The sequence below is a fragment of the Equus quagga genome, chromosome 1 (assembly GCF_021613505.1).
Source record: "Equus quagga isolate Etosha38 chromosome 1, UCLA_HA_Equagga_1.0, whole genome shotgun sequence".
Classification (NCBI taxonomy): domain Eukaryota; kingdom Metazoa; phylum Chordata; class Mammalia; order Perissodactyla; family Equidae; genus Equus; species Equus quagga.
The window spans coordinates 75,567,826-75,584,737 of NC_060267.1; positions in this window are offsets into that span (position 1 = coordinate 75,567,826).

The following is a 16,912-nucleotide window of genomic DNA, read 5'->3' on the forward strand; positions in this document are numbered from 1 at the left end:
CCAGGCCGCCGAAGCGGAACATGCACACTTCGCTGCGCCACCCGGCTGGCCCCTCTTTTTTTTTCTTCCTTGCAGCAACATGTTTTTAAGATCTAGCCCATTGTTTCTAACTATTGCATAGTACTCCATCCACCACATTTTACCTAAGGACTTCACTTATGGACACAAATTGTCTCCAACTCCCCACAGCCAAAAACAAAGCTGCTGTGAATATCTTTATACGCTTCCCTTATGAGGCCTATGTGAGAATTTCTCTGGGTCATATATCCAGGAGCAGAATTGGATATATAACCAATTTTTTTCTCTTTTATGTTGTGATTTTCACTTTTTGATTATTGATAAGGATAAATATGTATATGTGTATTTCTTTAACCACTATATTCTTCCAAGAATTTTCTGATCACACTCTTACACCCATCCTCCATTGCTTCTTTAAAGACTAATTTAGCCCAGAATTGATCCTAACACATTGAATAAAGGTGAGAGATGAGTCTATAATGATACTCAAAGAGAGAAAGGAAGAGAGAAAGGAGAAAAAAACTCACTTGCCACCAATGGAAATACTGACACTAACTCCTCTGTCAGGAAATTGGTAAGTAAAGAGAAAGAATGAAACATTGAATCTGCCATTTTAGGAAGAAATTATTTCATCTCCCATTGATGAGGGAAAACTCTTCTTTATAGAAGAAAGTCAGCTAATAAGTATAGAGGAACTGATAGAACTAGAAAATCACCATTTTGCAATCTCCAATGAGATAATTGATTCAGGCAAGGATCATCAGTGAATGTAAAACTACTAAAAAAGTAAGACAGAAAAAGACCAATCTATCATTGTATCTGTTTCCTACCCCTCACTTGCCCTATGAACACTTCCAATTTGCCTTCTGCTGCCACCATTTATTAAAACTGCAGTGCTTGAAGGACAATGGTGACTCTTCAATTGCTAAATGCAATGGCCTTTTCTCACCCTGCATGATCTTCTTCTGATATTTGACATTAGGGGCCACCTCCCTTTTCTTGTAAGTCTCTTCTTTCATCCACAAAAGACTGGTTATCTGTTGCTGTACAACAAACCAACCTAACATTAAGTGGCTAAAAGTAACAATTTATTATTATTTCTCACGGTTCTGTAGGTAGACTGAGCTCAGTTGGGTGGTTCTCACTCAGAATCTCTTATAAGGTTGCAGTCAGATGGTGGCTGGGGTGGAGGCATCTGAAAGCTCATCTGGGCTAGATATCTAGGATGGCTTCCTCCCTCGCTTTTCTGGTACCTAAACTGAGATGGCTGGCAAAGCTGGGGATTAGCAGGGTGTCCCTCTCTCTCAATGTGGCTAGGTTGGGATTCCTAATCCCTACTGAGCATGGTAGTCTCAGGAGAGACAGACTTCCTCCATGGTACCTAGCTTCCCCAGAGCAATTGTTCCAAGTGTCCCAGGTGGAAGCTGCAAGGCTCCTTTTTGAGACAATAGCCTTTCTCACCCAGTATGCATCATCCACTATTTCCAGCATTGGTTTCTTTAGAGGGTAAAAAGAACCTAAAGAAGCTTCCAAAGCTGAGTGTAAAACCCATCCAAGTTTTTATTGTTTCATTTTTAACTATGTATATATCCATATCTATCCCAAAAGCAATTTTGAAATACTCACTTTTTATCAAGTGAAAGCATTATCTTTCGGAAGCATTTAACTTAGCTTTCATAGAAGGAGGAGCTATCTTTCCTTTTGTACTTGTGTTTCTGCAGTTTACTTACTATTTAATTAAAAACATAACTGCAGTAATAAATACAACTAACATAAACAGGTTTGGGGACAAAGTTCGGTATACAGAGGCTTAATTTGGTACTATATTTTACACGGAATGGAAAGCATTGGTTAACCTGGTTAATCAGTTAAAAGATTTTCTAATATCTATTTTATTGAACATTTTGAACTGGAGGTAACATAAACCAACTTAAGAAACATAGAATTTATTGACTTCTATAACTCCAAATCTGGGGTAGATGTGGCATGGCTCCATTCAAGGGCTCAAATGATGTCATCAGCTCCCAATCTTCCTCCATCTTTCAGCTGTGCTCACCACCATGTTGGCTTCAGATGAGATTCCATGTGGTGGCAAGAGGGTGGTGGCAGCTCCTAGCACAGAAGAGAGAACACGTATCCCTCTCCGCAATCCTAGCAAAGGACTCACTACTCTCCATTGGCTAAGATTGGCTACGTGCCCCCCGTACCGATCTGAGGCCAGGGCAGTGTGATGACCTGATTGATTAGGGCTGAGTCCTTTGCCCCCCTGAAGCCCTAATTAACCCCATGGACTGGGAAGAATTGTCTTGGGGTGTGCCAGCATGGTATTATAGAAGTCCATTCCTGCGGTGATGATTGAAGGAAGGACTATGTGCTTGAGGGCAAGTGTTAACATCTTGCTCCTCCCTGTACTCCCACCCGACATACGCAGCACCCTGCATGTTCCCTGGCACACAGCAGGCATTGCTTATTGTGGACTAAAAATCACAAGCATCTTTCTCTTTATTTATTGTGCATCTTAAGGCAATTCATAGAAGATTCGTCCTTGGTGTGCAAAATGCCAGTCCCCATCTGCCTAAATTTTGGTGTCTTTTGATCTCTCATGCTGTCAAAAGGCCGCAAAGCATAGGTATGAACTCAGAGACCAACAGAGTTGAGCTCCGTATAGAACCCCCTGAGTAAAGTCTCTCCTCTCCATCTCACATCTTGCATGGTGCTTTATAACGCTGCTATGATGAGGCGGTGGTTTTAATTTCACCTTCTGGGTTTATACTAGAGCTATTTTTAAGGAGTCTCCTTGGGTCATTCCCCTACATCCTTGCACTCCCTCCCCTCTTCCCTTGGTCTCTCCCTTTCCCGCAGCCACAGCTGCCTGGCTCTAGGGCACTCAGAAGGCGCTGTTGCCTAGGCAACCCAGAAGCGGACTTCAAGTTACTGTCTCCCCAGAGGGGTTGGGCTGTTCCTAAAACAGGAAGAGTTCAGGGGGCAGGGGACCTGACTGCCCAGTACAGGGCATGTTTGGAAGTAAACAGACCACTGGCATGCTGCCTGCCAGAAGAGAAGGGAATATCATTGGTGTGATTGTCTGAGTGTTGTACAAGCAAACTGCCAAGGATGCTATGGCCAGCTAGGAGAACAGGAATGGGACAGAAGGAAGGCCTGATGCATCTTGGGCTCAGATCTGCAGCATTGGAGTTAAACGACTGAGGCTCTGTATTAGTTTCCTGGGACTATGGTAACAAAGTACTATTGGCTGGGTGGCTTAAAATAACAGAAATGTATTGCCTCACCGTTCTGGAGGTGAGAAACCCCAAATGAAGGTGTCGGCAGGACCTCACTCCCTCTGAGCCTGTAGGGGAATCCTTCCTTGCCTCCTCCTCGCTGCTGGTGGTATATGGCAATCATTGGCCTTCCTTGGCTTGCAGCTGCATGACTCTGATCTGCCTCATGGTCACATGGTATTCTCCCTGTTGGTTTCTTTACGTGGCCATCTTCTTATAAGGATGCCAGTCATATTGCATTAGGGGTCCACCCTACTCCAGTATGACTTCATCATAACTAATTACATCTGTAATGACTCTATTTCCAAACAAAGTCATATTCTGAAATATCTGGTGTTAGGACATCAACATACCTTTTTTAAAAAATATTTTTCTTTTTTTTCAAGGAAGATTCACCCTGAGCTAACTTTGTTGCCAATATTCCTTTTTTTTTTTTTTTTGCTGAGGAAGATTAGCCCTGAGCTAACATCTGTGCCAATCATCCTCTATTTTATATGGGGGTCACCACCACATAATTTTTAAGGAGTGGTGTACGTATGCGCCTGGGATCTGAACCTCCAAACCCAAGCCACCGAAGAAAAGCATGCTGAACTTAACCACTGTGCCACGGGACCGGCCTCTCAACATACCTTTTTTTTTCAGGATACACAATTCAGCCCATAACAGGGTCCCAGACACGTATGAAATAATGGAGAAAACAGTTTTAGAAGTTCCTGTAGTATAGGACAAAGGCGTGGAAAGGTTATTTGATCAGGCTAAGAAAGGCCTGGAACACCAGGATGAGGAGTTTGGTTTTTATTAGCAGAGGAGAGTCATGAAGCTACCTGTGTGACTCCCTACGAGACTCAGGGTTTTTATCATCAGTTGCTTTTAAGTTTTTAGTATCAGTGGAATGAGCCACACCTTTCTCCAACGCATACACCTCAACTACCAGCTTAACTCACTCGCCCTCGACATAGTTGAAGCATGGCAAAAGCCTCCAAAATGGATAGCACAGAATTTGGTGCAGTTTAGAAGTACGACCACCACTTGCCAACTGTGTCAGCCTCAGCTGCCTCATCAGTCCAATGAGGATAATCAGAGTACCTATCTCACAGAGCAGTTGGAGGGATTAAATGAAGATTTTATACATATATCTTAGAAGAATGCCTGGCAAAGGAAGAACTCAACAAATGCTCACAATTATTATGCAAAGATGAACAGTTCACGTGGCCAAGAAGGGCAGGAAAAGCAATTATAATTAGTGTCGTTTGTAAGACTATGGACTCTGGAACTAATGCCTCCCCTCTTTCTCCCCTCCAGGAATAACAGTGTCTCTCATTTGCACAGCACCTATTTTCCAAGTACTCTGCCCTCAATTCTCCTTCTCTCTACGTAATCCTTGTGAGGTAACCTACCTAATCTTCTGAGATAGTCAGGGCTCTCATTACTATCTCCATTTTGCAGATTAGAAACTGAGGCCCAGATTGGTTAAATCAGCTTCTTCCAACATTTTTTCTTCTGAGATATGTATGACAGATGATGCTTTCAGGTGGACACACTCCCATGTGTAACTCCTGCCATGTCTTCATCCCTTTCTCTCCTACTGAAGAGTATTTGATGCTATGAAGCCATTAAGAAGGGCAAGTAGAGCTAGGTGTAATTGAGGTGGAAATAGATCTTTGATATATTGTTATTTAAAAAATCAGATTACAAATTGACTCTTTATAGTAATATCCTATGTGTGTTTACTCGCCTAAAGTTGTCAGAAAGGCCACAGAGGAAACTGTTAACAGTGGTTAACACTGGAATTGAGGAGTGAGAGGTGGTAAAGTCGGGGGAGGGAGATTTCACTTTTGCTTTATGCAATTTTTAAATAAGCATGTATTATTTTCATAATGAAAACTTAATTCCATTTTGAAAATAAAACTATGCAGGCAACATTATTGTAGTCATGCCTTGAATCTGCTCTGAGTTTCTTCAAGGAAGTCATTCATGAATATGCATAGACTATCTCTGGAAGGATATTTAGGAAGCTGATGACAGTGGTTGCCTCTCAAGAGGGAGACTGCGGAACGGGTGTTTGGAGTCAGGGATGGGAGGAAAATGGACTGTTCACTGTATACGCTTTTATAAGATTTATTTTGTTTTCAACCAAATGCATGTATTATGTATTCAAATGAGTTGAGAAAATTATTAAAAGCTTCAGTGATTTATAATCACCAGTGAGTAATTTGTAACTCACCTCATGACTGATCACAACACACTTGTGCTTTACACAGGATTAGGTGCCCAGCAGAGGGCTGAGATCCAGACCCAGGACTTCTGGCTCCTAGTCTGTGGCTTTTTACACTACATCATTGCTCAGGATGGTTGCTTCAAGGCTGCACCCTCCCACTCCCAATACCCCCGGGCTTACACCCAGGCTCAACAAGCCATGGCAGTAACATCACAATTGTCATGGCAGAAAGGTCATGACTGTGGAATTAACTCTCAAACCAGTCTTTACCAACCACGCACCTATACTGTTTCATCTACTTTCCTTTTTCCTCACTGAGACATAACTTACGCGTAGCGAAGTGTACAAATGTTAAATGTTCACCTCAACAAATTTTTATAGTTGTTTATCGTGTAACTACCATCCAGTTCAAAATACAAATGATACCATCTTTCCAAAAGGCTCCTTCATGCCCACTACAGTCCATAGCACCCCCTAAATATTACCACTACTGACTTCTATCGTCATAGATTAATTTTGCCTGTTTTTGAACTTCACATAAGTGGAATCATAAAGTATCTTCTCATTGGTGTCTGGCTCCTTTTGCTCAACACTATTTCATGAGCTTCACCCACGCTGTGTGCAGCTGTCGTCTGCTCACACCAGGAGCAGAAGTGCTGAACTGTAGGATATACATATACTTAGCTTTATATAGACTGTCAAGCAGTTGGCCAATGTAGATGTACCATTTATACTCCCACCAGCAACAGAAGAAAGTTCCAGCTGTTCCACATCCTCATTCACGTTTGGGATTGCCAGTCCTTTTAATTTGAGCCATCTTGATGGGAGCCGCCAACTCTGTTTTGATCTCCTGCTTGTTTCTCTGGTTCCCCATCTGCTCAGACCCCTGGCTTAACAGCTCCTCAATGGACCCTTAGGACTTAGGACTCCTGACCAATGCTCCCCGCCCTTCTTTCCTGGAATAGATCCCTCTTCCCAGCCCCTGAATGAATCCTAGTGCTCACCACAAATGAATCTGATCTCTGCTATAGGCTGAGACCCAATTCCAGAGCAGACTGGGCCCTAATGCTAATCAGAGACAGGTCTCTGCCCTAGTCATAGACCATACTCACAGCCCACCACAGACAGAGCCCTAATCACAGCTAGAGGATGAACCCTGATCCCAACCACAGTCTGAGCCATGATCCCAGTAGCAGCGTGAGCTCTCAACCTAGATATAGGCTGAGCCCTGACCCTACTCACAAAGTGACCTGATCCAAACTCACACTGAAAATTACAATGGGCCTAGCACACAGTTAGAAACTATTATTACCAAATGTGAAAATGCGAGAATAAAATGCATTGTGGTCTCTCTTCAGTTCACTTCAAATTTTAATTGTAATTGAATTTTGCTAAGTTAGAGAGAGAGACTATAATCAACCCCACGCTGACATGTTGTAAAGAACGGGCTGGAGGCAGGGGAGTGGGGCTCAAGGAAGCCTAAAGCAGAGCCGGCCCTGCAGATGGTGGTGGAAAGACGGGTAACCCTCCTCCTGTCCTCACTTGATGGCAGGCTTATTTTAAGGGCGCTTTAATAGCTTTAAAAATGGATTCAAAGAACACTGGGGGAAGCCTCTGATTTTGAGGCTTCTGCTTACGGGGTTTTTTTTTTTAACAATGGTATCTGATTTCCAGGGAGGTCTGTTGCTTCATTACATTCTGATCATATTGCTTTTCACATCCCCCTCCCTCCAGTGGCTGTTGGAGAGGAAAAAAGAACCAGTGCCTTCAAGAATAAATGCTCAGATGTTCTGCTTGAGCTCTGTCTGCTAAACAGCAGCAAGCCGAAAAGACAATTTTCACTTTTTCTCACGCCCTTGAGAAAAACCTTGATTTCACCCTTAATACTAGGAGAAGTGCCCCCTGAATGGACCATGTCCTGTGAAGGATGGCTGAGGGGTCTACAGTGCAGAGTGTGGTGCTTAGTACTGGGATTACTGGCTCCTGGTAGATGCTCAAATATGTATTGAGGCAGCAACAGAAATCTACATAGGAAGACAAATTTATAAAAATTCTAAAATATAAAACAGCCTAAAAGCCAAATGGAAAGTAATTTTTGTTCTTTTCGAGAGTCCGAATGCCTATCTGCAAAACCGATTATGAAATGAACACTTGCTTTGCTTTCAGCCTAGCTTACTGCCGGAGTCTAGTCTTCAAAACTGCCACTTTCTAGCTCTGAGACAATAAAACACATTTCAATGGAAGATCAGTGAGCACCATCTGCACACACTGACATCAGAGGGGCTGAAGCAGAAAGGACACAGACAGGTAACTTTCAACTCAGGAGACATCCCAACAGCACTGCAAAATGTCCTACTACTTCAATGCTTGCTACTCTCTCTTCCAGGGAGGTATTTTGCCTCCTTCAGGAGGGTCAAATGATTATATATATCAAAACTCACAATCTGTCCCTTATTTCTACATGTATTTTACCACAAAAGCCGACAATGCAGGAACAGCTTTCCACATCCTGACCTGAGGGAAGTACTGATAAACCTCAGTGTGATCCCATCATTCTCCTCCTCCACCTGCCCAGCATCACTCCAGGTAACTGTTCTGACCAGTCCCTGGAACAGCAGTAATAGCCATCTAAGCAGAACAGGATAAAAAAATCAAACAAACTGCTTTGGGTAAGGCCTCTAGGCGAGAACTGTTTATTCTCCTTGTGTGAGCAGAACCCCCAAGTCAAGTGTCACCTAGCCCTCAAGGAGTAATGGATGCTGTTTATAACACACACAATGAAACTCTCACTGACATGCATGCACACACGTACACACACACACACACGCATACACACACCCCTACCTTTTGAAAGGACTCCACACAGGGACTACTGACTCTGTTGGGTTGTGCTGAATTAGAATGCGTCCTGTGTTCCAATACACTAGAAGTGGAGTAAGATACAAAGGAAATGGGGAGAGGAGAACAGGAAACTTACTGATGGCTGGAGCAGTCTGGAGAACACTGAGCAACCATTGCACCCTGGTCCAAGCCCTCCAAGGGTAGAACATGCCCAATTTCTTTCTGCTTCCAGGAGGCTCTGCTAGAGAGCTTCAAGAAGAATCTTCAATGGTCATGACTTAGTAGTTAAACTATGTCACCAAACTCTCAAATTGTCACTCCTGAAACAGATCTTCCACTGACTAAAAAAAATGACTATAGTTCACATAGAAGCATCCATTATGTGGAAGATGATTCACTTTGTGCCAACTTGTCAATGGCATGAGGACAAATGTTACTGGTGCCTGAGTATATCCCCTACTGCCAGCCACACTCAGCCTTCCTTGAAGTCCCCAAGAGCTTTGAAGACCAAATACTATTTCTTCCAACCTTAGGACAGGAGGTCCATTTCCTGCCAGTTATTGGCACTAAGGTCACTTTGGAGAAGAAAATGAAAAGGCAATATCTGCTGGCGTCTTGGAACCCTGGCTTCTTTCTGAGGAAGAGATACAGGATGGAGTGAATCCATGTGTGATCTTGACAAAACCCCCTGCTAGTGGGTGTATGGATGACGCTCAGGCAGGTGATTGAGATTCTGAGGGCAGTGAGCCTTAGAGAATCAACGAACTGAAGCAACTGGAATGTTCACGGGCCATTGGGAAAGAGCCTGGGCTGTGGATGAAAATCATCCAGGCTGGGAATCACTCAAGCTGAGACAGCTCGTCTTGCCATGATGTTTCCCCTGAAGTGAGATGACAAAGAACCTTTTTAGATGGAACTATGAACATGTGGCTTTTACGTCCCATGAGAGACAACAGCCTGGGACTCACAAATCTGGTTCTGCCCTCTCTCTTATGATTTTTTTCTGGAGTCCTTTAGAGAATCCTTCCTTTGGTGACCCTTGTCAGTGAGGAAGGCAGAAGCTTTTGGAAAGACATAAATGATGACAGTAGAGCCTGGCAGGATTTTCATGAGCCTACAGCAATCCTTGTCGGATGGGGGGATTGAAGAAAATAGAATGAGGGAGGTTCAAAGAACAAATTTGAAACTTTCTATGTTGTAGAGAGCAGAGGTCCATGCATGATGGCCCTTGGGCTGAAAATGCAGCTGTCTGTTGTGTAAGAAATATTAATTGGGAGCATCACCACCCTCATTAGATCCATTGAGTCTATGGTGGCATTCCTACCACAATGGCAGAACTGAGTAGTGGCTGCAGAGGGTGTATGTCCAACAAACACTTGAAGATTTTTGGGTCCTTTGCTCCAACACTTTGTTGACCCCAGCCATAGAATGCAACATGCTGGTGTACATGCAGACATGCTAAACTGTGGAAACAAAAAGAAAATAAGCACCAGGAAACAAACAAGAAAGATTGCACCTATTTTAAGTGAACGTGCAGCAGAGAATCGGAATGCTTAGAAATGAGCGGTGAAAGAGTCCTAGGGGACCAAGGAACCAAGAAAGACAAGGGAATTCCCCGAAACGTGCCTAATCTAATCAGGTCTCCTCCTCCACCTAGGGTGTGGTTCCCAGACACACTCTTGGTCCCACCCAGCAGGGAGCCTGGGGATCTTATAAAAGCCGTGGCCTCTGCCCACCTGCTCATTGCCCAGTCCACTCCTCAGCTCTCCAGATGTGTGGCTCAGGAGGGAGACATGGATGAAATGGAAGCGGCTATGCACGGCAGGAGGCTGGCCAGGAGCACCCAGGGAGACAAGGCCCCTCCCACAGGGAAGACCAAGGGACTGACTCCAAGGGAAATGTGTTTTGAAGAGAAGGAGTATGATTGCCATCCCTATGAAAGGCGGAGAAAGAAGGGAATCCTAGAGACTGCAGAGGCCTCTCACAGCAGAGAAGGTAGGCTTCCACCTTTTTTGCAGAGATGGTTTTGTGCTAGGATTGGGAGGGTTGGGGAGACACAAGAGATGGGACTGGGATGGGCAAATCAGCAGGTCCCAGAATCTCTGGCCTTCCCACAGCTCAAAGTGGTGAGGGAAACCCAAAGGGAAGACCAGCTTCCTTGTGGTCAGGGCTCTGCCAGCTGAGCCATTCTCCAGGTCTGGACACCAAGCAGGGTTTCCAGGAGCATGCATACCAGGCGGCTCAGGCAACCAGAGAGTGACAGGGAAGGTAGGGCCCTGGGGAGCTGCCCATGAGGCTATGGGCAGCTGGAAGGAACCAGAATCTGGCAGTGGGGCTAGGATGGACCCGGGTTGGACTTGGAGCCTCCTCTAATCCACCCTTCCCTAGATTCCAGAGCAAAGACAGGGGCCACTCACTACTCTGCTCCTCTCCAACCACAGGGATCACCAGGCCGAGCCTGGCGGCCAAGGGCTCCAGGCGCAAGCGCAGGAGAAGCCCTGAGGGCTCCCCTGGCAGTAGCTACCAAGAAAACGGACACAGAGAAGCGAAGGTGAGGAGACGACCATCCCCAGTTAAGGGGAGACCAAAGGACAAGCACGACCCCAGCAGAGCAGGATGTCCGTGCAGAGCAGGTAGGTTTCTGGGCTGGGCCTTGGCACAGGTGGGGATGATGCCGACCCTGGTGTCGGTTTCCCCGCATTGAGTCCAGCATGTGTGGGGTTGAAACCGAGGCGCTTGCTCCCTGCTTGCTCTCTGGCTTCCTGGCTCCAGGGTCCACTGTGCTCCATGGAGGCGGACGCCGTCGGGGACGGGCACCTGGGCCATCTCCTCCCCACGGGGAGATGCGGACTGGTGGGAGGGCTGCTGACCGGCGGGGTCGCGGGCTCCCTCCTCTCTGCAAGTGTCTCGGGCCGGGGACAAGCTGGTGGGGGGGCTCCGACCAGCGGGCCGTGTGCTCCCCCTCCCCTACATAAAGCCCCAAATAGAGGCCCTTCCTTTTGGCTTTTCGGGGAGTTTGGGATTTCAGCGTTAGCTGCCCTCTCTCCTTGCTCAGCGCTGTGCGAAAATAAAGTTCCTACTTTCTTCCACCACCCCCGGTGTCAGAGATTGGCTTGCTGCGCAACGGGTGAGCGAACTCACTTCAGGTTCAGTAACAGGGAGGTGGGTGCGGGACCTCGGTGGCAAACCGAGCACCCACGGGGAGGGGACAGACACGGGCCCTGGGGAGATGCTCCTTGAGCCCTTTCAAAAGGGCTGAGAGGAAGGCATGCAGGACTTGGCGCGGGTTCGGGTCAGATTCTGGAAGGGGACCAGAGGCTGGCATGCCTGGGAGAGCGGGATGGGGGCCAGGGGGCTGGAGTCGGGAGCAGGACCAGGAAGCGGCTCTGGGGACCTTGGCAAGGAGTCCCAGGGGCCGCGCGCACTCACCGCAACACCTCCCTTTCTCTCTCCCGCTTAGGTTCTGCCCACACCGCCCCGCAACTCAAGAACAGGAGGACCCTGCCCGGGTCGCCAGAGAGGACCGCCGGCCGCGGACGCCGCCAGGACAGGCGGGAGGCCGGGCCCGCCTCCCCAAAGTGCCGCCGCCACCTGTCGCCAGAAGCCCGCGCGCCCCTGTCTGGGCCCCTGTCCCGGCTCTTCAACCACGTGGGCGCGCTAGACGTGGCCCTGGGCGAGCTGCGGGCTCCGGGGGGGCGCCTTCCTGCCGCTGCCCGCCCGCGGCCCGCAGCCGGCCGCCTCGCAGCGCGCCTGGCTCTCCTGGCAGCTGGCGCAGGCGGGGGCGACCCTGCACGGGGCGGGCGCGGCGCTCGACGCCCTGCTCGCCGCCGCTCAGCCCCGGCCCGCCTGCCCGCAGCCCTCCCTGCCGGCGGCTCCGCGGCCGTAGGGGCCGCGCCCCGAGCCCTAGCCCGCGTCCTCGCCCTTCCCCGGGCCGCTCCCGTCTGCCCCGGAGCCCGTCCAGACTCTGCCCTCCCGACTCCCCGAGCAAGGGTCCGTGGCGGCATCTTGCACACCCAAGCGACGAGCTCTCTCCCACAGAGCGACACCATCCTCCTGTCTGGGAAACAGTGTTAGGCACCGACCAGACCTCCCTCCCTTCCTACCGGATCCCCGCTCAGGGAAAGGGCTCCTCCTTTCCAGAAGACAGCGAAGATGAACGCTCAGAGGAAAACCTTTCTTCTCTTCTGGTGCCTCAGATTATCGAGAGTGACGCGATTTGTGCCTTTTCATCCCTTGATGTTTTCCTATTTAAGTTCAAAAGTAAAATGCTTGATAGATGTATGTATATATATATATATATATATATATTTCCGCCGTGGCTTCTACTGTAAAGCACAATTGTCTTTGGTTTTTACTAGAGATTGGGTTTCTTCAAGGTGAAAGCATAGAGATCTAGCTTGAGCAAATCTTCAACTGAATGAGCAATCTGGATTACATAAAGGATTTTGCAGGGGTTTTTGGTGTTGAAGTTAAAGTCACATGCTTCCTTAGTTATGGATCACTATGTTCTACATGTCCTGCAATAATTTTTTTAAGATTTCAAACCTTGGCCACTGAGAATATATAAATGTCCTTGCGAGTGTTCTTTGGTGTCCTGAATCTTTCATTCATCCTTTATTTTCATATTTCAGTCATTCCTACTTTTATTCTATGCCTCTTCATTGTTTCAACTTTAAAGAGATTTTACCTATATACCTAGAATGCACAGTGGTGCAAGTGCACGCATCAATAAAATGTTCACAAATATATACAAACCCAGGTAACCACACTCCAATCAAGGCTGAGGATGTTTCTATCGTGGTACTTTGCAATCTTTACACCACTACCCAATATCAAAACCCAGAACTTTTGTCTCTTCTTGTAAGTAATTCCTTTTGACATTTGTATTGAGCTTTGTATCTCATTATTTGATTTATTGTCCTAGTCGTAACGTTTTCTACTTGCACTGCACACCACTCCTTCTTGAATCTTACTCCATCACTTACCCTTAATAACATAGAATGATATACATGGATGACATGGAAAAGGTTTCAGTGACAAGAGCCCTGGCAGTGAGAACTTCGAGAGTGGATGCCTTTTGCACAGTAAATGTGAAGGCATTTTCTCTGAGGGAATCTTATCCCTTGAAGAGAAAGGAGAAGAGTGAGGACCGTATAAAGGATGGAGGAAAAGAGTTCCATGAAGTCCCAGGAGGGCTCTCAGGAGGAGATAAGGAAGGTTTCAGATTCTTCTTTGTGAAGATTAGCGTTGGGAGGTGGCACTGGCATTTGCACAAGCATTTCCTTCTGTCTGAAATGCTATTTAAATTAACTCTTGTTCAGCTTTCAGAAATCAATTCAAATGTTCTTTCTTCAGGAAAAGTTTCATAATTTCTAAGAGTAGATTACAAGCTCTCATGGCACCATGTATCTTTTCCTCAAAGCACTTATCATAGCTATAATTTTACATTTTTTGTGTGCTCTTATTTGCACAATACTGGCCTCCTCCCCTGGATCCTAAGCTTCCTAAAGGTGGGGGCCATGTTTAAGTTTTTTCCCCATTATTGTATCCACAATGCAGGACATAGTTCCTGGCACATAGTAGATATGCAATTAAATATTTGTTGATTGAGTAATGAATTATTGAATGAATGAAGGAGAAAACATTGATATATGGGATCACACACTTTTTCCTTTTCTGGTAAAGCCTCACACAAGATCAGTTTGTAGGACATTTCCTAGAGACTATTGTAAAAAAATTCTTCATAGTCAAGAGCTAAAATACAGGCTAATTTAGGCAACAGAGTTAGAATCTCAGGTACCTAAAATTGTATACATAGGAGAGTCAGCTGACACCAGCGGAGAAAACAGAGTTTATAAAAAGCAGAGACAATTTTTCAGGAGTTTCTTTGATATTACAATTTTTTCACTCACTTGAAAACGTCTTAACATATACAAAAACTCACATGTAAATATACAACCCACACACTGATCCTTACAATCTTTACAAAATTGATCCAAGTATAAGATTTTCTCTTTTCTTATTATCCTGGACTAGGAAATTGACTGACTCTGCCATGTGGAGAAATGATGGAACTTCTTTGGTAAACTGATACGTTCCTGGTCACCATCCCATGTCCTGTTCTCACCAACCTCCTTTATCTCCCTCATTTTCTCTTTCCTATTTCCCTCTCCTTTGTTTCCCTTCCTCCTCTGCAGTGCAGAGAATATCCTTACCCTACCTCTCCTATGCTTTTCCATCCAGTTCTTCCTCTAAATACTGTTCCCCATAAAGGCTCTCTGGGGATGACTGATCAATTACTAGAATCAAGGTGGCTTGGAGAACTGCTAAAATTTAGAACAGCATTTTGATTATGGATACATTGGAATTAGTTTGGATTTGTGAGGGAATACTGATGCTTTTAAAGAAAGGCCTGGAGAGACTGGCCTGTCTCTCTTCTCTCAGAACTAGCTGTGAGGAGATAGAGAGCACAGAGCTATTTTTAGAAATACAAGCATTGGACCTGATTAGATGGTAATATCAGACACAATGAAAGTTAGGACTATATCTGAGGAAGACGGGAAGCAACTCCGGACACTCAAAAGATGAGGATCAAAGAATACTCTGTCAGGGACACAGGATAGGGAGCTGTGTCCCAAGTAGTTGAAGAGGAATCTCAGTTGAGCAATTATCCCTCAATTTTCGCAGAGTCCTTAGTTTTCTTTTGCTACATAACAAATTATCATTAACTTTACTGGATTAAAACAATACAAGATTATTATCTCAGAGTTTCAGCAGGTCAGAAGTCTGAGCATGGCATGGTGGGGTTCTCTGCTCAAGGTTACACAAATCTGAAATCAAGATGTTGGCTGGGCTTTTTCCTAATCTAGAGGCTCCACTAGAGAAAGATATGCTTCCAAGCTCCCTCGACTTGTTAGCAGAAGATCATTTCCTTGTAGTCGTAGGACTGAAGTCCTTGTTGTCTTGTTAGTTGTGTTACTGAACCTGAAGTGAGTTTGCTCACCCGTTGCGCAGCAAGCCAATCTCTGACACCGGGGGTGGTGGAAGAAAGTAGGAATTTTATTTTTGCACAGTGCTGAGCAAGGAGAGAGGGCAGCTAATGCTGAAATCCCAAACTCCCCGAAAAGCTAAAAGGAAGGGTTTTTATTTGGGGTTTTAGGTAGGGGAGGGGGAGCATATGGCCTTGCTGGTTGGAGCTTGCCCACCAGCCTGTCTTCGGCCTTGAGACACTTGCAGAGAGGAGGGAGCCTGTGACCTTGCTGGTCAGCAGCTTTCCCACCAGCCTGTGTCTCTTTGCGGGGAGGAGATGATCCAGGTGCTTGTCCTTGGTGGTGTCTGTCTCTATGGAGGATAGTGGATTCTGGAGCCAGAAAGCCAGAAAGTAAGCAGGGAATGAGTGTTTTGGTTTTAACCCCATATATACTGGGTTTAATGTGGGGAAACTGATATCAGGGTCGGTATCAGTTGTAGACCAGAAAACACTCTCTGCTCCCAGAGGGCACTCTTAGGTCCTTGCTATGCCACTCCCTCCATAGCTCTGCCCACCCTTGGAATTTCTGACTTTAGGAAGGATCCACTTCCTTCTAAGGAAACACCTCATTGGGTCAAGCTCACCCAGGATCATCTTCTTTTTTATGATCTCGAAATCAACTGCTTTAGGATCTAATCATGGGAGTTATATCCCATCAAATCACAGCTTCCTCCTGCACTGAAAGAGAGGTGTACATCTCACAGAGGTGTGTACATTGCATCAAGGTGTAACACCAGGGGGTAGAGATAATGGCGGTCATATTAGAATTCTGCTTATCACAATATTTATAACACTTTGCTAGGCCCTAGAGTTGATGCCAGAAGACTAGGCAAAGCATTGTTGGGATTGTTTGAGAATAAATGGGAACCATATCACTGTGATTTGTTGCCACCCCCCAAAAAAAAGTTAGAAAAAAATTCAGTAATAGGATGGGGAGACTAGGCAGAAACTGTCCCGAGATTAGGGGGCCTAGGGAGTCTTTCTCATGAGTTCAGTGAAGAAGCACTGAGAATTGTATTGAGACGAACGATTGAGAGGACCAGGAAAGCAGGTGCAACCACTGCTGACTGAGGGATAACTAGTTCATTCCTCCTAAGTGAAATGTGCAAAATGGAGTATGTTTGACTCTGGACAAAGGAACAACGTATTTGGGACAACTTCACTAGCCTTCTGCCCCATGGTAAATTCCAGCAGGGCGAACAAATGCTATGTCTACCTGAGTCTCCACTCTTTCTGCATTACGCAGCATAGTACAGCAACCTAGTCTGCACACATTAAAAGGTCAACAAATAATTGTTAAATGAATGACGTTGAGGCATGAAATCGTGCATTGAGAAATTATTTCTGCTCCAATTCTTAATTATTTGGCTGAAATAACTCCGTCAAACCCGGGTTCGCACTGAGGGGTGATGTGTTCCTTTAACACGTGGCTTCATTTTTTTCTTATTGTTCGTATATCATAAATGAAAAGACATCACATATTTCAAAGATTAGCGTTCTCTCCCTATACAAACAATGGTATCT